This window comes from Archocentrus centrarchus, unplaced genomic scaffold, assembly GCF_007364275.1.
Source record: "Archocentrus centrarchus isolate MPI-CPG fArcCen1 unplaced genomic scaffold, fArcCen1 scaffold_44_ctg1, whole genome shotgun sequence".
NCBI classification, from domain to species: domain Eukaryota; kingdom Metazoa; phylum Chordata; class Actinopteri; order Cichliformes; family Cichlidae; genus Archocentrus; species Archocentrus centrarchus.
Genome location: NW_022060270.1, coordinates 1729343 through 1751018, shown reverse-complemented (window position 1 = coordinate 1751018; position 21676 = coordinate 1729343). Strand labels below are relative to the sequence as shown.

The following is a 21676-nucleotide window of genomic DNA, read 5'->3' as shown; positions in this document are numbered from 1 at the left end:
AGTGAACCTGCTGTGTCATCTCTTTCTAAGCATATGGCAGATCTTATAAAGAAAGGAACAGCAGCCCAAATCATTCACTTAATTTGTTCTATTTATGTAGTTCTCAAGAGCTTTTGATTTTTCAAATGCTCTGCCATTAAAAAAATCCATGCCTGTGTGTGTGTGTGTGTGTGTGTGTGTGTGTGTGTGTCTCATACTCCTGAGGATAGCTGCCAATGATCGTGGATTCTGAGGTGGAGCCGTCATTATAAATAATCTTAAAATTGCCCCACACCTGTCAGCAGCTGCAACAGATTCAAAACTGCCCCCAGGGGAATAATGATAGCCCTGGAAACTGATAAATGTGCCAAGTGTAATCATGCCTACCAGCTCACTCAGGCTGGTCTATTCTGGGAGGTGCAAGATGGCCTGGGAGAGGGCCTTGACAGAGCTCAGGTGGATAAATAAAGAGAAAATGCTCTGTAACCTTGTCTAGCCTTCCATCCCACTCCTTTCACTGCTAAGTTTTCAGGCAGAGAGGCTGCTATTTTTTTCAGGCTGAGGTACAGTTTGAGGTGGTAGGGAGAGCAGTGTGCTGATAGAATCTTGTTCTTGTCAGGTTGGAAAAGCCTCTGAAAAAGCATTTACAGCTTCTTGTATTCTGAAAGTCTAATGTTAAGGCCCATACTAATGAGATTATCTCAGGTGAGTTGGCAGTCAGTCTCCTTTCATATGACCTGAATTAATGTATTTCACAAGATAATTTGAATACATTCACCACAATTCTCAAGCTTCAGGTGATGTTTTTAGATTGCTGCTTTTATCATCCCTCAGTGCACTTTAAAATGAACACATTTATGACACTACACTTACAATATTCGTCTTGAAAAATCTAATTGACTGAGATCTTTGGTTGAGAATACAGTTATTGTTTAAGTGTGGAGACTGGACAAGACAAACATGCCAAACACCACTGAAGGACAGCCTCTGATGTATACGATCTGTGTTAGTATATCTGTGGTTTTCTGTGTATGCCACTGGTGCTCAGTGTTGCCAGATCTTGTGACAGAAACAAGCAACCAGCTCTATTAAAACAAGCCCAAAAGAAGCCCAACTGGCAACCGACAACATTGTGTAAAACTGAGGCCGATTTTAAACAGTATACACTTGCAAAATCTGGGGAATGCCTTTGGTACGTCTCCCATTAGGACCGCAGCTACTTTCAGAGGTGTATGCGGACACAATTCTTTTTTTTGGGGGGGGGGCAGGAGGAGGGGAGGTGAAGGAGCACAGGGGGCGCCTAATCAGCGCCGTTCCTCTGTTACTGATCATTTCATATGCACAGCTGTTAAATACAGAAAATGCACTAGAGAAATGATTTCGCCGCATCGTTTTGGCGCCCCCCCTCTTGCGCGGCGCCCCTATTCATTGCATATAGTGCATACCCACTTTTAGCACCACTGTCTCCCATCTGAGCTCGGATCCATTCTGTAAGTGCGCTCTCTTTCTCCCACTCTTTACTATAGATTTTTTTCCTATATTTTCCCCACTTACTGGAGTTCATTCTTGCGCTGCCTCCTCACTCTGGGCTGTTATGAGTGTTTGTTTGGGTGTCAGGAACGATAAACAGGAAAAGGGGGCTTAGAAGGGACAAACTACCCGCCACTCGTCTTTTGCTTTATTATAGGGCACCGAGCGATATTCAAGGAGTTTCACTCGGAAAGAAAGTCAAGCCCAAATAAGCAACTCCACGTTCAAAAACAAGCCAAAAAAAACGCAACCTGCGACTCACGAGATTTGCAAGTGACTTTAGAAAAAAACAAGCCCAAAGTCGCTTATAATAAGCGGACTTGGCAACACTGCTGGTGCGCTTTAAACTTCATCTGTTCCTTTGGTAACTTTCTGATAACCCATTTTGAGAGTAATCACAGAACTGAATTCTGAACTGGATAATTTGTTTAAATGTAAGACGATCAAAATCTAATCTTTCTGAGATGAATTTGTAACACACTCAGCTTTATGCAGGCATATTTAAAATTGCAGTGACTGTTTTTCTAAATCAGTGAGACTTTAACCCACAACTCAAATCTATTTTCTGTGAATCCAGGGATACGTGTGTCTCTTGGCCTACATACTTTTTCCTTCTTACACTTTAAATAAAAACAAGAACAATACATGCTCTGTGTTATTGATTAAAATAGAAAATTAGACGAGCAGCTCACCGTATGTATACTGCTCAAAAAACCTAAGGAAGAATCAGAGTATAGCATGAAGTCAGTTAAACTTCAAGGATATTGATCTGGTGCGTTAAGTAGCCGAGGGGTTGTTAATCAGTTTCAACTGCTTTAGTGTGAATTAAATTAACAACACATTCACTAGAAGGACAACAAAGAGACAACCCCTACACAGCAATGATTTTAGAGGTGAAGGCCACTGACAGTTTTTACTTTATGCTTTTTTTCACTAGTTTTGTCTTAAAGACAGGAAATTAGAGACCTGGATAACCTCTAATTTCCTGCTTCTAAATTCAGATCAAATTAAAGATCTTGTACTCAGCCCCACAAAGAGGCGCTGTAAGGCTGGGAGCAGGAGAGGAGGAATACGTCATTGCTGAGATCCCGCGAGAGCTGTGCATATTGCGTAAGTAACATGGCGGTATACTAAACAAACCGGTCCAACTCAGGTAAATCAAGCCAATATATTTACACCAAAATAGAATCATTCTTAATACTAACCTCTGCCTATTAATTTTTCAATATAACAAACTGGACGAGGAAACATTGGACAGCCTGGAGAACTATGTCGACGAGTGTTTTGTCAACATCGTGATGGACAAACCACAAAAACAACTCGCTACCACAGACACACCGTCTAAACGCACTAGTTCCGAGTGCTCAACAAGCACATCTACATTATCTCCAGAGAAAAGCTTCACTGATGTCCTGGACTCTATCGACAAGAAGCTAACTAGCTTAGATGCCCGACTTGCCTTGGTGGAGGTTCTCCACAAGGACTTCCAACAACTGAGGGAGTCTCTGGAGTTCAGCCAAGAGCAGGTGGCTTCGCTTGCTGCCGAGAACCAAACGCTGAGGGATAGCGTGAAACAACTCACCGATGGGATGACGCAGCTGTCCGGGGAAAACAAGAAAATGAGGGAGACCATTCTGGACATCCAAGCTCGGAGCACGCGGGACAACCTCGTCTTCTCTGGGATCCCAGAGCGAGCAGAGGAGGATGCCGAAGCCTCAGTTCGTCAATTCCTCCAACATCAACTGAAACTCCCGAGTGAAGCGGTAAAAAATAAAACTTTCCATCGTGTTCACCGGCTCGGAAGTAAGAAGCCCGATAACAAACGGCCTTGGCCAATTGTAGCTAAATTTGAACACTATAAGCAAAAAGAGCAGGTCAAGAGTCAGGGCAGAGAGCTGTGTGGAACAAACTATAGTGTTAATGACCAGTTTCCAAAAGAGATTCTCGATCGGAGGCGAGTATTATTTCCAATAAGGAAGAAATACATCACTGAGGGCGTCAGAGCTATTGTGGCTGTAGATAAGCTTTATGTTAACAGTCAGCTGTACAGGGATCGGGAGGTTACTCCATGGCTTTATTAGGAGCAACTTCATGTTAATCTAAAGCATGCAATTGGTTAGATAAGAGAAACTTATCCCACAGCCAGTCTGCAGGTCTGTATATAACAATTAATGCACAGCGCATTGTTTTGTTTTCATGTTAAGTTTTTTTTAATGCTTGTTTGTCACTTTTGAACGGCTCTTTGGTGTTTGCACTGTTTCATTTCTCTCTCACTTTACACTCCTTTTCTTCTTTTTTTTTTTCCCCCAACATGTTTGCCACACGGACATACAGCACACACACTGCCATACAGGATACACAGTCATGCAGGACACGTACGCATGCACACACAAGGTCGTGCAGGACGCATGCGAGAACGCGCGCACAAATCTTTAGTAAACACACAACACTTCACCTGTTAATCTAAACATGAGCACACTCAAGTTTGTCTCAGGGAATGTACGTGGAGTTAGTTAGAGGGAAAAGAGAGTGAAAATTATTAATCGGTTAAATGATTTACAGGCTGACGTTGTGTTTCTACAGGAGACACACGTGTCCAGAACATCTGCGCACACACTCTGCTCTCCACAGTTCCCTCACATGTACTCAGCCTGCTACAACTCCAAACAAAAAGATAAATTTCACCATTAGAAATGCTACATCAGACCCAGCAGGTAGATTTATAATACTTAATTTAACTATTCAGAATATAGATTTATGCATTGCTAGTATATATGGACCAAATGTTGATGACCCCTCCTTCTTTCATACCTTCAATCTCTGATCACTCTGACACCACACTTATAATAGGAGGAGACTTCAATCTGGTACTTAAGATATTGACAGGCTCAGTACAGCAGTGAGTCAGAGGAACTGGCAGTCTGCAGACATTCTTAAACAGTACATGAAGGATTTTGGTCTTTGCGATGCTTGGCGTTCACATCACCCCACTCTGAAAGATTATAGTTTCTTCTCACCAGTACACAAGTCTCACTCCCGCTTAGATTACTTTTTAGTTAGCAGCTCCATGATGATGGATATCACAGACACTCAGATTCATCCTATCACTATCAGTGATCATGCACCAATGTCTATGTCTCTGACACAGAAAAGAGTCACACCACCAATCAGGAACTGGAGATTTAATACATCATTACTTAAAGAACAAGATTTCATTAATTATTTCAAAAAGGAGTGGGCAACATATTTAGAAAATAATGATCTGTCAGGAATATCACCATGTGTTCTTTGGGAAGCAAGAAAGGCAGTAATATGGGGCAGAATAATATCTTATTGCTCGCATATAAAAAAATAAAGAAAACACACTTGTGTTAGAATTAGAACAGAAAATGAAATCTTTAGAAACTGCCTATGCTGCTTCACCACAAGAACATATAATTAACAACCTGAGGAAACTGAAACTGTAATTAAATGAAATAACTGATAAGTGGACGCAATTTATGTTGCAGAGGCTGCGTTTAGAAAACGTTTAACATAGAAATAAATCTGGAAAATTCCTGGCCAACCAGTTAAAATTAAATAAAGAAAAAACAGCTATCTATTCTGTTAAAGACTCAACTGGTAACATTACTCATGACCCACAATAAATAAATAACTCTTAAAGACTTCTATGAAGCCTTATACTCATCACAGATTAATCCATCTGATGCTGAAATTGAAGAATATCTTAATAATATAAATCTACCAATACTAAATGACGATCAGGCTGCGACTCTTGATTCGTTTTTTTCATCATCTGAGTTTTATGAAGCCCTACAGCATCTCCCAAATAATAAAGCCCCAGGCCCAGATGGTTTTCTAGCAGAGTTTTATAAAGAATTTTGGTCTGAGCTAGCACCATTTTTCAGAATGGTGGCTCAAATTCAGAGCAATCACATGGTCTCTCCAAACATGAACTCTGCTAACATTAGTCTACTTCTTAAACCAGGCAAAGACCCCACACTCCCATCCAGCTACAGGCCAATCTCTCTCATTAATGTAGACCTTAAAATAATTTATAAAGTCTTGGCCAGAAGGTTAGAAATAATCACTCCATCTATTATACATCCAGACCAAAGAGATTTTATCAAGGGTCGGCACTCAGCCAATAATACACACAGATTGATAAATGTAATAGATTACTGTTCTATTAATAAATTAGAAACCACAGTTATCTCTTTAGATGCAGAGAAGGCATTTGACCAGGTAAATTGGAAATTTCTGTTAGCAGTTCTACACAAATTTGGATTTGGTTCATCATTCATAAACTGGATCAGAACACTATACAGCTCTCCAAATGCACGTGTTAGAACAAATTATCTTATTTCCCAAAGCTTCAGTCTGTAGAGGGCACCAGGCAGGGCTGCCCGCTTTCTCCTTCACTTTTTGTCATTTTCATCGAGCCACTAGCAGCAACAATCCGACAAAATATAGATATTAAAGGAATTAAAACAGAGAACACAGACCATAAGATAAGCCTTTATGCTGATGATGTACTACTTTTCCTTGGGAACCCACAAACCTCTCTTCTTAAGACAGTCACACTTATAGATACATTCTCATCTATATCAGATTACTCTATCAATTGGAGTAAATCAACCGTTTTACTTCTGCATTATAATTTTCAGAACACCACGACCACCTCACTACAATCTGGCAACATTAGATATTTAGGTCTTACTTTTTCCCCCAGGCTGTCAGACCTGGTACGTTTGAATCATATTCCTCTGTTAAAAACAATAGAGGATGACCTCACACGTTGGAACTCTACCTATATGTATCATGGGGAGAGCTGCCACAGTAAAAAATGTTGATTCTGCCTAAAATCAATATCTGTTTTCACTGATCCCTAATAAACCTTCTGTTGCCTGGTTTAAGTCTCTAGACTCAAACATTTCAAAATTTTTATGGAAAAATAAAACCTCAAGAATAAGTTTGAAGACTTTACAAAAGCTAAAATGCAGTGGTGATCTAGAACTTCAAAACTTTTATCAGATTATTAGATTACAGTATGTTTCAAGGTGGATCAAATCAAGCCCTTTAGACAGCCCATGGCTGGATCTAGAACAAACACTCTGTGGAAAAGTGAAAATCTCTGACTTACCTTTCATTAGCTTCAGTATTAAACATCATAACTGCTTTAAAAGCACCTCTCTGACAGCCTGGTGGGAATTTTTAAAGATTACTAAGTCTTCACTTATCCCATGTAAACTGACACCCATTTGGAACAATCCAGATATATGTCAGAAAAAGCCAGTACTGAATTTTTCAACATGGCAAGAGAAAGGAATAAAGAATTTATAACATGTTATTCACGATGGGACCTTTATTTCATTTAAAGAACTTATTTCAAAATATGAAATTAGCAATAGTAAATTTCTTGAATACCAGCAGTTGAGGTCCATCATACAGGAAAGGTTTAATTTAAATAATCTAAAATTAGAAATCCCTGTATTGGTAACAGAATTTCTAAATCTTTATACCCCAAAATTATTATCAAAAATATATAAGTATATATCAAAAAATATAAATATATATAAAATATATATAACTCTCCATAGAATACACTATACAGGACACAGAATGTTCCAAATGGGGCTCAGAGACACAAATATATACACCCACTGTTCAGGCAACAATAATGAAAACTATATGCATGTAATTTGGTCTTGTACACCTGTTCAGAGGTTCTGGCAGAGGATATGTGAAGACTTATCCACATGTTTTAATTGCGTTATCCCAGCATCACCAAAACTGCATTCTAGGTGATTTAAGTGAATTAAACATGGAAACAAATATATCACACATAGTTCTTACAGCCTTATGCATCGCTAAAAAACTATCATAAGTTGGAAATCAAAAAATAATTTATGCATTCCTCACTATAAGAATCTACTTTTAGACCACATTAGTTTGGAAAGAATGTGTCATGGATCGGCTGTGTGGTAGGCAGGAAGGAGGACCCCAACCCTGGATACGTCAGACAGGTAGGATATAAACTCGGCTTTATCTGGCAGAGCTAACAAAAGGCACATGATAAATGTGGATTGTAAAGTACTGTCAAAAATTTTAGCTACAAGATTAGAAACGGTGTTGCCACAGATTATTCATAAAGATCAGGTGGGGTTTAAGCATCGATCATCAGCTGATAACATGAGAAGACTTTTACACCCCTTGTGGGAAAATAGAAATACAGATGCAGCCACCTAATGTTGCCGCATCCAGCCAGACGTCGGCCAGCTGAAGTCCAGCTCCCAGCTGGCCGACGTCCGGCTGTCGTCGGGCTGGAAGTCCCCCTCCTTCTCCTGGGCGTATCTACTTTCCAGCATGAACACACCCCTTTCCCTCAATTGTAGACTGTCACCAAAAGGTGGCGCCTTCTTAACAAAAACGTTGAGTTCTGTGATTCAAAATAGTTTTGGTGAAGTATCAAGTTTTGAAAACCTAAAATAGATGCCTAAAATTTTTGTCAGTATGACCTTTCACACATTTCCATTGCGAATCACCAAAAGATTCCTTTGTTTCACTTCATCTTTTAACTAAATAAGTAAATAAATACAGTAGGTTAAAAAAGAAGCGGTGCTGCGCTGAGCCAACCCGGTCTCACGGCAGTTCGTGCAGTAGTCACGAAATTTAATCTATTGATTCGTGCTCATGAACACGAATTCCCTCTTTTTTCGTGTTACTCGGCACGACTTCTATTCTGCCTGAAAGGCAGTGGGATAAAGTTCGTGCCTCTGAGCACGGCTTCTAAGCTGCAGTATAGTTTTTTTTTTTTTTTTTGCCCCTGTCCCCCTTTTTTCCCCCCTTTTCTTTTGAACTGGAAGCTCAGAAGCTGAATTATGCCTTTAATTGCGATCCTTAAGCGCCACTTTTCCTTTTGACATGAATTTCTCCTTGTTTCATTTAATGTGGGGTGCTGCTTATGGTTGTAACGATGACATTTGTGGGGCTTTTTATGTCTAAATTTATATTTACGTGTTTATGGTTAGTGCTATATTCGGTGTCCAATTTTTTCTGTGAGTTCCGTGGTCTGAAGCCGTTTTTCCTCTGTGTTAAATCCATGAACCAACGATGAATAAATAAATGAACTACAGTACCCATCACCCCATCGGCCGTGACCATGGTCACGCGTATTCCCGTTGCTGTCCAGCTAATTGCATTAGTTCACCCGCTTCGGGTGTTATCAGGTAATTACTGACTTTATTAGCGGTTTTCAGGCCTGTAAATATGGGCCAGCAAGGGCCGTCTGCACCTCGTAGTCAGTCGAGAAGGTAGTTATCGTTCTAACGGAGGATCACTGACAGAGAAGGACTACAGAAGAAGGACTACAGAAGCCATGCTCGCTGACTTCCGGCGGATGCTGCAGTGTTCAGGTAAGAGGATTTCAATGGACAGCGTTTATATAGTGATATTATTAAGGCAGTGAGTTCAATAAGCACTTGAAATTAGATTAATGTGGTGTAAGAGAGCGCTGATATCCCAACTCTGAGATGCATTTGTAGAGATTATTGCGGGTTTTGCCGTCTTTGAGACGCTAGCTTAAATTTTCTGTGCAAATGTTAGCGGATATCGTAGGAAAGCGTTCACTATTTAAACAATGTTATGACAGAAATATGAGCTTCTGGACTTACTAGTTAAGCAAAATGATTATTTTCAGCCACAGATTCCAAATAAATATCCCGATGAGCTTCAGTGCATCCATATTCAATATCTGCGAGTACAGTGCTTCATTTAATCTGCACTGAACTGACCCAGGCTTATCACAATGTAAAATAAAATGATACTGGTCTGAACACAGTTGCTGGATCAGGTGACCCTGAAGCCTCTCTTAGTTATGCTGCTATAGGCCTAGACTGCTGGGGAGGTTCCCGTGATTTCTTTATATTCACTGTAAACAAACCTTATATTAGCAAGTTTCTTATATTCACTATTTAAACAAAGAGCAGTCTGTTTATACTTCAGACTGCTGGCTTCCTTGTGGTTCCTATGATACTTAAGAGTAGAATGGGATGCAGAGCTTTCAGCTCTTCTGTGGAAAGAGCCTTGAGGTGACTGTTGTGATTTGGCGCTATACACATAAAACTGAAAGTCTGGCTGCCTTTAATCCTCTGTGACAAACCTGAGGATCCATGAAACCTGCCAGCACCTGAGAATGAGCTGAAACTTACAGTGTATTACAGTGTATTACTTACAGTGTATTAGCTTCCAGACTCTGGGAATCCTGTCAGTGAGCAGGGACTGATTCACTGTCCTCAGCTTTAAACAAACCCAGTCTCCATCTCAGGTTTTGACTCAGCCTGCTTTGGAATCACTAATCTAGAAGCATCAGGCTACTTACTTTCAACACCATAATTTTGTTACTGATTCATTAATATGTTTTACATTGTTGTTGTTTATCAGTGGAGGGCGCAGATTTGAGAACAGCAATAAGAACCACTAAATTTTTTTTTTTGTGGAAGAGGAGGTTCATCTTTAATACTTCAGGCTATATCAGCTACCAGTTTATAAACCTGTTTTGTGCTGCAGCAACAATCAAACATTTCCGCTTCATACATCATTGTAGTTTGTGTCTTTGCTCTTTCAGAACTGAATTGGAAATCCAAAGGTGCTGGAAAGCTTCTTCTCCAACCCTCAAAGCCAAACTTCACCCATGAGAGCTGACAGCATGCAATCATTTTGAGAAGTGACATTCTCATAAATAAAGGTGAGCAATGATACTAATGTGTACTTTTTGATTATCATGTTTAAAGGTTTGTCATTGCTCACAGTGGCCTTGTATTCATTAGGCATTTCCAGAATAGTATCCAGCAGTTTCTTGTGAGCTGAGCTGAATCATTTTTCTTTTAATACATGTTTAACATTCACTTGAGTATTACTTGTTATACATAACTGTGGCTCTGAAACAAAGGCTCTCCTGAAGGAGAAGAAGAGAACCTTTAGATCAGGAAATAAGGAGGAGCTGAGAGCTGTGCAGAAGGATCTCAGAAGGAAAATCAGGGATGGAAAAAACACCTACAGAAAGAAGATGGAGGACCAGCTACTGCAGAGCAACACCAGTGGAGTTTGGAGAAGCTTGAACTCAAGTTCAGGCCACAAACCAAGCCCACTCTGAGACTTAAGAGTAGAGTGGGTGAACAACTTGGACCACTAGAACTACCAGCATTTTCACACTACTCCTTTTTCTACCAAGCGCCTCCAAATGGCAGTTTACATCTCATTAGGCCACCTTTTGTTATGTACACGGGGCCAGTAGATCGGAATGTGTGTGGGATGGGTGTGGGAGTGGGGATGGGTTACCACTGATGACCCAGGGTTGCCAGGTGTATAAAAAGCCAGGTCACAACACATATTTCACCTTTAATAAGAACAAATTTGTAATTGAGATCCCAGATTTGGAAGAGATGTTTTGTGTTCTCCGTGCTTCAGGTTCACAGCAGATGGAAGGAAACTCAAACAGCCACTAATGTAGCCGTTGTGCTGACTGTAGACTGAGGGATCTCTTCAAATTGTTGTATTCCTCCTCTTCCTCGTCACCCACTGCTTCAGATCTTGCTGTCACCATCAGACTGCAGCAGTTATGTTATTTAGCCATGAAACATGTCGTCACCCTCCCAAAATTATGGTCTACTTTATTTTTTCAGGCTTTTCAGAAAACACAAAAAACTGAACCGAATGTTGAAAATTTAATTTGGACAAAAATAAAATTTAAAAAATGTCTTTGACCATTTTTTTAGGAGGGTGACGATATATAACCTTGTTCAGCCTGTTTAGGAATGCACTGAGATCAATAACCTAATTTCCAACGCAGATCTGGAGAAACAGCAAAAACCAACGGGACCCTACACAGCCACAGATGATGCTCCAGAGCTAGAAGTTCTAAACCATAAACACCAACCTGGGAAACTTGCTAAGTGTGACAGGTCCAACATAACTCCAGATACAGCCCAGCCACAGGGTAAACCAAATCTTTCAGATAATGACAACAGAGAACCAAACGCACCTCCCTCCTAAACTCACCAGCCTGCACCAACCTGACATTTCTCCTCCCTGAGTTAAATAGATGAATGGAAGTTAAGTGGTTACAAACATAAAAACCACGGGTCCACAGACAGGAGCAGTCAGCTGAAATCAACACAAAGCTACCTGAGAGGCTGTATTGAACTACTATATATAATTTAATCATTTGTCCTGACTGGTTTCACCTCAGATGTTCTTTCTCCTTTTGGTAGATTTCTCCCAGCTCTGTTTTGATGCCAAGAAGAAGAAGAAGCTGCTTCAGAGAAGTGGGCTTCATGGTCTCAGTGCACAGGCTGCCAGTCACACTCACACAGCAACATGTGTTTTCACTGCCACAATCAAAACATTGAATAAAATCTATGTATTGTTGTTTGGAAATGTTTCACATTACTACATGCTAAGGTGTGTTATTAAAGAAAAAAATGAGTTCTATTTTTCTGGTTTGATGACATCCCAAGCTTTTGTTTCAAAACGATTATTTTCCAGTGGACAAAATATTTACTGTTGCACATTTATTTCTCATAGGGATTTTTTTTTTCTTTCCATATTTCAGTCTCTGGTTCTTGAGAGTCATGGCTCTGTCTGGTCTCTGACAGAGATCCTTAAAAATATTATTGGAAAGTACCTATTAATTTTACTTTCAAACAGCTTTATGTGAATGTTGTCTTTTCATTTATAATTTTTAATATATTGATCACAGTGTAGTGTACCGTAGAGGCATCCAAAAATGATGAGACTGGGCTGCTTGTGTGTGATTTGGAAGGTTTGTGTCTGTCTGTGACTCTGCAGAGGTTAAAGCTGTGATCCAGTCTCAGTCTCTGACTGAAGGTTGCTGAGACTCTGATTAGATACACAATGTGAAGTTCACAATTCTCTAAACAAATAAAATGGTAATGACAAACATGAACATCTGTACTTATTTCAGAGACAGGAATGTTTACAAACATAATATTTATTTTAAGGATTGGACTTCATAAAGCGCACTGATGTTAGAGTGTGTGTTCATATTTAAATCATTTTGTAGGCTGAAATTGTAACGGTGGACCTGAGATGGTCCAGAGAAAGTAAACACATGTTAATTGGAATAATATCAACAACAGACTGAGACAGACAGCTGTGAAATGCGCACACAATGACGTCACCTCATTCACTGCTAGCTACACTGCTAGCTACATCGTATCATTCATGATCATCTATGTAAACAACGTTTAAAGAAGCCGCCACAGCTCTGCAGCTGTAACTGTTTCAAATCATATATTTTTGCTCGTTTGAACTCTGAGGATGTTTTTAAAACGGTCTTAAAAGGCTGTTTCTATGGTGGTTGTCACGGACACCTCAGTAGCTTCTTAGGCTAACCTGGCGCGTCCGGTTCCTGCTGCTAGCTGTCTGCCGCAGGAAGGCTGCGTCCCATTTCAAGGAGCCGCCGCTCCGCCGTAACTGTGGCTCAAACACCACTTTATCCTTTAAGAAAAGGCCTTTTATAGCCACTGATGACACACACACACTAATGCACGTCACTGTCACAGTGTGACTTCACTAAAACCTCTAAAGTATTGTTTATAAAATGGAAAATGAACCGGGCATTGATCTGATGATGGAGGCTCTGCAGCTGACGTTTCACAATCCTGATTGACTCGCTGTACATTCATATAATTAATCAGAGCAGAGTTTAGACTGCACAGTGTGCTGCGCTCACTGTTACTGTGTCAGCTGCTGCCTTCATATATGTTTACTGCTGAGGTTTGATGAAGCAGGTGGAGGAGATTCAAAGAATGCTTTGTTAGATTCAGCAAAGGTAATATGGATGACATTTAGTCTGAATTACTAACCCTAACCCTAGCTCAGCATACGATAACGACTGCCGGTATTATTAGTTTGAGACGCAGAGTCATTTTGGTCGCAGTTTTGATTATAAAATAAAAGGGAAAATATAAACAAACAAAAAGCTTAACATTGTGAAGACTTGGAAGAACAATGTGACACTGATGAGAGGATTAGGCTTTCCAGGTCATTCCCAGGCCAAACCAGCTGGTGATCAGAATTATTATATTTATTTTTTTACCCAGTTTCGCTCACAGCCTGTCCGAGGTCCCGGGCTGAACTTCAAGCACAGCCCGTCCCTCCAGACAATACTCACCGCTCCACTATAATGACCGCTTTAATCTCATCTTTCTATTGTTTTTAATGGACAGTTCCGCTTACAATTACAGTTCAATGATGTGAGGATCCTTGGTACAGTATACAGCGGACTGTAAATGAATGCGCTTCCACTATTACTGCTCCTCCTGGTGGATAAACAAGACATTACCACCATTTTCCCCAAATGCTGCTTAGGGGCGTTCCCACCAGTGGCCGGAATTCCTACGTCATTAGCGGGGGATCACGTTTAGGCCAAGGTTCGGCCACGAATCGGCCAAGGACCGGCCAAGGTCGCGTCACGGATCGGCCGGAAATTTTCGGTGGCTGCATCTGTAATATGAACACTGTGGTAGCAATATCACTTGATGCCCAAAAAGCCTTTGACAGGGTGGAGTGGAGTTTCCTATTTACTGCTTTGTCAAAATTTGGACTTGGGGATAATTTTTGTAGGTGTATAAGGACACAGTAATCTGGACCAAAAGCTGCTGTTTTTACTAATAGAGTGCTGTCTCAGTTTTTCAATATTGCTAGATCTACCCATCAGGGTTGTAATCTTAGCCCACTTTTGTTCACTATTTTCTTAGAACCTTTAGCTATTAAGATTAGGGAGGACTCCAGAATCAGAGGTTTGACTGGAGGGGGGAGGGAACACAAATTATTTAGATAAGATAAGATAAGATAGTGTTTATTTGTCACATGCACAGTTATACACAGTACAATGCACAGTGAAATGTATTTTGTACCTGCAACCTAATAAACACACACATATAAATAAGAAGAATAAAAATAAAAAAAAAAAGTAATTCACACTATACACTATACTCTATATACTATACACTATACACACTTTTTAAATTATAATATTTACACTGTGCAATAATGGTCCAGTTAGGGCTCAGAGTTGAGCAGACGGATGGCTTGTGGGTAAAAACTCTTCTTCAACCTTTCAGTCTTAGCCCTCAGGCAGCGGTAACGCCGGCCTGATGGGAGCAGGGAGAAGAGAGAGTGTCCGGGGTGGCTGGGCTGTTTTAGGATCTTCATGGCCCTCAGCCTGCACTGCTTGGTGTAAATGTCCTGCAGGTTGGGGAGGGTGGTTCTGATGGTCCGTTCAGCTGAACGAACCACCCTTTTTAGGGCCATGAAGTCCTGCTTGGTGCAGTTTCCCATCCAGGTGGTGATGCTCCCACGCATGATGCTCTCGATGGTGCAGGTGTAAAAGTTCCTGAGCACCTTGAGTGGGAGCTTGAAGTCTCTCAGCCGCCTGAGGAGGTAGAGACGCTGTCTGGCCTTCTTCACAGTGATGTTTATGTGATGAGTCCAGGACAGGTCCTGTGAGATGGTCACTCCCAGGTATTTGAAGGTGTCCACTCTTTCCACCTCAGCACCACTGATGACAAGTGGATGGTAGTCCCTCTGCTGCTTCCTGCTGAAGTCCACGATCAGTTCCTTCGTTTTGCTGACGTTGAGCAGGAGGTGGTTCTCCTGGCACCAGTTCTCCAGGCGGGAGACCTCTCTCCTGTAGGCTGTCTCCTCATTGTGAGAGATTAGTCCCACAACAGCAGTGTCGTCAGCAAACTTGATGATGACGTTGGACTCTGACGTGGCCTCGCAGTCATGGGTGTACAGTGAGTACAGCAGAGGGCTGAGCACACAGCCTTGGGGGGATCCAGTGTTGAGGGTGAGGGAGGATGAGGTGAGGTGACCCACTCGTACCACCTGTGGTCTGCTGGTCAGGAAGCTGTGAACCCACCTGCACAGGGATGGGCCCAGGCCCAGGTCCAGCAGCTTAGAGACCAGCCTGGAGGGAACTATGGTGTTGAATGCTGAGCTGTAATCTACAAACAGCACTCTCACATAGTTCCCCTTACCAGTGTCTATGTGTGAAAGGGTCTTGTGGAGGAGGAAGGATATGGCGTCATCTGTGGATCTGTCTGGCCGGTATGCAAACTGTAGTGGGTCGAGGGTGGTGGGCAGTGAGGAGGTGATGAATGTCTTGATGAGTCTCTCAAAACACTTCATCACCACAGAGGTGAGTGCTATGGGCCTGAAGTCATTGGGGCTGCTGGGGTGTGGTTTCTTTGGGACAGGGACTATGATGGACTTTTTAAAGCAGGTGGGAATCACACACAGTTTCAGTGAGAGGTTGAATATCAGTGTAAACACAGGTGCCAGCTGGTCAGCGCAGGTCTTAAGGACACGTCCGCTAATACCGTCTGGTCCAGCCGCTTTCCTGGTGTTTACACGTCTAAACGCCCTCCTCACGTCGCGCTCCGTCACAGTGAGTGTCTCCGCCCCTCCGGCCGGGAGCGCAGCGGGCTGTCGGCTTCCCGACTCAAAGCGCGCAAAGAAGATGTTGAGTTCATCAGCCAGAGAAGCGTCGGCACTCACCGGGTGTGTGTGTGGTGCTTTGTAGTCCGTGATGGTGCGTAGTCCCTGCCACAGTCCCCTGGGGTCAGACTGTTGTAGTTGCTGTTCCAGTCTGCGGCCGTAGCGATGTTTTGCCTCTTTCACCGCTCTGCGGACGTTGTATGATGCAACCTTGTAGTCCTCCATGTTCCCAGAGGCGAGGCCGGAGTTGTAGGCAACGGTGCGGGACCTCAGGGCGTCGCGGACAGATTTATCCACCCACGGCTTCTGGTTGGGAAAAGTCCTGATGGTCCTCCTAAGTGAAGTGTCTTCAACAACTTTCCCAATAAATCCCACAACAGTTTCCGTAAACTCCTCGATGTCTCCGCCCGCGCTGCTGCGAAACATGTCCCAGTCGGTTGAATCCAACGCACCCTGCAGAGCGGCCTCTGTTTGATCAGACCACCGTGTCACTTCTCTCACAGCAGGGGGTTCCTGCCTGAGCCGTTGTTTGTATTTCGGCATGAGAAGTACAGAGGTGTGGTCAGACTTCCCAAAAGGCGGAAGAGGCTTTGCTTTGTAGCCATCTTTGAATGGAGAATAGCAGTGGTCTAGGGTCCTCTCTCCTCTGGTGGGGCAGTCGATGTGTTGAATCAACTCCGGTATCAGCTTTTTCAAGTTTGCACTGTTAAAGTCCCCGGCTACGATGAGAGCCGCATCACGCTGGTTAGCCTGATAGGTGGAAATCGCCTCATGTAGCTCGGATAGTGCAGTGTTTGTGTCCGCCTGAGGTGGAATATAGACGGCGCTGAAGATGACCGACGTAAACTCGCGGGGCAGGTAGTGGGGACGGCATTTCAGGGTTAGGAGCTCCAGGTTAGGTGAACATGATTGTTTCAGAAGGACAACATTCCTACTGTCACACCAGTTGTTATTAATCATTAGGCACACACCTCCTCCTCTTGATTTTCCAGACTCACTCGTTCTGTCCGTGCGATGAACACTGAAGAACTCCGATGGCTGTACGGCGTGGTCCGGTATGAGGGGAGTCAGCCATGTCTCCGTGAGACAGATGATGTTGCAGTCCCTTATGTCCCTCTGAAACTGTATCCTGGCCCTGAGTTCGTCCAGCTTGTTATCCAGTGACTGGACATTAGCCAACAGGATGCTCGGCAGTGGCGTTTGGTGCGCTCTGCGCCTCAGCCTCTCTCTTACGCCGGCTCTTTTCCCTCGGGGCCTTGTCCGTGACCTGGTCCGTCCTTTGTTTGAGCTGGCCCACTGGAAACGCAGTATGTCCTGAGGCCAAGTCGGGTCGGGAGAAAAAGGTGTCAGAATACAGCCAGAGTGCTGTATTCTGATATTAAAAAGAGTCTGTCTGTCATACGTGATATGACACAGAGCAGGCGGAATTATAAAGTCAAAAATTAGAGCTAAACCTAATATATACAAACAAAGCGTAGGAGCAGGTACGACGGCTGCTGACCTCACCGGCGCCATCATCCAACCAAAATATCATCTGCATATTTTTATATGCAGATGATATTTTGGTGCTGTGTCAAGATCCGGCTAACTCTATAACAACATTGTTGGAAGTCATTGACGATTTCTCCAGATCGTCAGATTATAAAGTCAATTGGCAAAAGTCAGAGGCAATGCCAGTCTCCCAGAACTGCAGTGCTAATTCAGTATCAGCCTTCAATTTTAAATGGTTACAAAAAGGGTTGAAATATTTAGGAATAGTACTTAATTCAAATATTAATGAAATTATGCTGGACAACATGGAAAATTTGCTTATTAAAATCAAAACTAATTTGGATAATGGGAGTAAGTTGCATTTGACACTATGGGGCAAGATGAATATAATAAAGATGACTGTAGCTCCTTTGATTAATTATTATACTGGAATGATACCAATTTGTATCCCTTCACAAATTCTTTTAAGATACAAAAATATGATAAAACATTTTCTTTGGAAAGGTGGCAGACCCCATATTAGTATTAGTAGGTTGTGTCAACCAAAAAAAGAAGGAGGACTAGCACTACCAACATAGAACATTACAGTATCTCATTTGAAATGTCCAAGCTATGTAAACATTGGGCAGAGACAAAAGCAGACTTAGACTGGGTTTTAATTGAGCAAGAACTTACCTCCCCATTCACCCCTATTGAGGTATTAACTCAAAAATTAGAACACAATAGGAACATGCTGGATAATCCTATTTTGATATTTTCAAAAAAGGTATGGCAAGAGGTACACAAAAAGTGTAATATTTCCCCATATCTCCAAAGATATTCTTCCCTATGGCACAATCCAAAAATCAGAATTGGCAAAACAAGCAATTTATTGGCCACAATGGTTAAAAAAATATATAAGAATAATTGGTGATTTATATGAAGAGGACACATTTATGTCATATAAGGGTTTTATAGAAAAGTTTAAGCTGGAGGGAAGCATACACTTTTGGAGATATTTACAAATTAGAGATTGTATAAAAGACAGAATGAAGTTCCCTCAAGAGAAAAACCCAATAGAGTGTTTTTTGGGATTGCCATCTATTCTTAACAAGGCATCAAGATGGTATAATGTGTGCCCATGGGTCAAAAATAGTATGCGTAAAAGTCTCATAAAAATATGGGAAAGATATCTTGATTGCACATTTGATGAAAAAATACGGGATTCAATTATTTCTGATAACGGCTTATATATCAGGGAGGCCAAAGGCAAATTTATTCAATATAAAATTCTTAACAGATACTATTTTACTCCATCTAGACTTCACAAAATGGGCATAGGTAAAGATGACCTTTGTTGGAAATGAAGAGAAGCAAAGGGTACTCTTGCATGCTCTGTGGGAATGTCCACGAGTCTCTTCAATATGGAACAGTGTATTATCTTTCATGGGGGGCTGGCTAAAGTTTAAATTACCTGAATCACCAAGACTGTGCTTATTGGGGGACAAAAGTGAGGTGCCACAGTTGGACAAAACAGCTTTCAGAGTATTAAATACTGGACTTGTGACTTGTGCTCATCTTATTTTAATGCTGTGGAAGGAACTTCAGACTCCAACAATCAAAATGTGGAGAGAAAGACTGAAAACGCAGCATGTGAGAAGATGCTTGGAAGACTAAACTGCAAAAATGACAGTCTTCATTCTTGGGACAGTCTTCATTCTTATGTCTACAACATTGTAGCTGTGTGAACTACCTTACAGACTGAAGCGTCTTGTGGTGCAATTATTAGCTTATAATTTATAAATGTGTTCTTGTCCCTCACTGTTTTTTTTTTTTTGGTTTGTTTTTTGTTTTGTTTTGTGTTGTGTTTGTTGTCTTGATTTATGTTAAGTGTTTCAAAATTTAATAAAAACTTTAATAAAAAAAAAACAAAACAAAAAACAAAAGGCACAAATAAAATTAAACTCCACTAGAATTCCAGAAAACCAGGGCAAACTAACAGAGGCACACAGCATGGGCACCAAAGAGCAAGACAAAGACAACAACGCCACAACAGGCACTGAAGACACTGGACTTAAATATACAAGAGGATAACGAGGGGAGTGGGAACACAGGTGATGCTAATTACAATGACCAGACCATGGGAAGCAGAAAGTGAACACAACAGACAGGGACCAGACAACATCACAATAAAAAAGGAAGGCACCGGGAAACACAAGGAACTAGGAAGGAGAACATAACCAAGCCCCACAAACAAAACCCAAAACAGAACCATACAAAAAGAACATAACACTGGGCCAGTGGCCCAGGACCATGACAGAATGTCTGCCACCTCTAAAAACCAACTGGCCAACTTTGAATCTCTCTGGTCCCCACTGATCAGCTCCATCGCATGATGGGGGTGACCAGCTGTAGTCTTGTCTCGCGGTGTACCCCGCAGGTGGCTGGGGGTGGGCCCGGGGATTCGGGTGTCTGATGGCTCTTGGACTGGAGATGGTGGCTGCCATTTTGTGGTTTCTGTGTCTGGGCCCTGGTTGTTGGGGGTGAGGGCTTGGATGGATGCTCTTATGGTCTTGGGTTGTGGGGCTGGGGGGCCCGTGGTGGTGGGTGCTGGCCCCGTCCGGGTGGCCGGCTTCCTCTGCGGGGGCCAGGGTGTGGGGTCTGGGGCCTTGGTGCCTGGGGTTGCCCGTTTCAAACTGAAGTTCTTGTACTCAGCCCCATAAAGCTTAGAAACATGGTGTCGAGCTAGATACTGACTCTGGATGGCATTACCTTGCCTGTGAGAGTCATTTTTGACTAGGATATGTCCTTCAATGCACATATTAAACAAATATGTAGCATCAATTGAACAATATTTCTAAAATTAGCAACATCCCTTCATAAAATGACAAATGTTTAAAACTCAACTCCAGGAAATTGATTAATAAACAGTGGCTGAAGCAAACAGACAATTTAATAAATAAATGAATACATTAGACATTATAAAGTGCCAGACTAACGTCCCAGTCTCAATTTATCTTATCCTTGAAGGTTTGGCCACAGTACATACTGTACAATTAAAACATCTCCATGTTCTGTTATGAATCTTGATAAGATTTCTTTGTACTGATTAACTGAAACTTCAGGGGAGAAGATGTGCTATTTGTACAAGGCTTTATCGCTGATGGGAGAAATCTAAGTCATGAGAACAAGCACTGGACGGACCAATGAGGAAAGCCAAACCGCAGCACACAGACTCTGTTTGCTTGTAGATAGTGGATGTATAAAAATGTTATGGTTAGTGAGGAACATTGGCTCTCTGTCAGGAAGAGGAGCAAGAACACACAGTAAGGCCTGTCTCTCTATGAGCAAGGAGCTCTGCATGTACATGTGTGATGGTTTCTGATTCTTTAATATATTAAATGTCTTAATTTTTTAATTAAAGTGTTTCAGGTGTCTTCCTTCACAAATAAATGAAATCACAGATAACATTTATTATCAGGCTGTCCTAAAAGCTGCCTGAAAAGCCTTCGGCTGATCCAAAATGCTGCAGCTAGAGTACTGACAGGGACTAGAAAGAGAGCAGATTTCTCCCATATTGGCTTCTCTTCATTGGCTCCCTGTTAAATCTAGAATAGAATTTAAAATCCTTCTCCTCACCTACAAGGTCTTGAATAATCAGGCCCCATCTTATCTCAAAGACCTCATAGTATCATATCACCCCAATAGAGCACTTCTCTCTCAGACTGCTGGCTTACTTGTGGTTCCTCGGATACTTAAGAGTAGAATGGGAGGCAGAGCCTTCAGCTTTCAGGCCCCTCTTCTGTGGAACCAGCTCCCAGTTTGGATTCAGGAGACCGACACCCTCTCTATTTTTACAATGATTCTTAAAACTTTCCTTTTTAACCAAGCTTATAGTTAGGGCTGGATCAGGTGATCCTGAGCCATCCCTTAGTAATGTTGCTATAGGCCTAGGGTGCTGGGGTGTTCCCATTCACCTCTTTCACTCTGTTTATACCCCACTGTGCATTTAATGCCAATCACTAGTTATTATTATTCTCTGTCTCTCTCCCCTCAGCCCCCCCTCACAGCAGATGACCCCCCCTCCCTGAGCCTGGTTCTGCTGGAGGTTTCTTCCTGCTAAAAGGGAGATTTTCCTTCCCTCTGTCACCAAGTGCTGCTCATAGGGGGT

General features: G+C 42.0%; 1 pseudogene; it reads left to right on the top strand.

Moving 5' to 3' along the window:
• LOC115777150 (uncharacterized) overlaps nucleotides 1-21406 on the top strand; it is a 60413-nt pseudogene extending 39007 nt beyond the window's left edge.
• The last annotated feature ends 270 nt before the right edge of the window (nucleotides 21407-21676 follow it).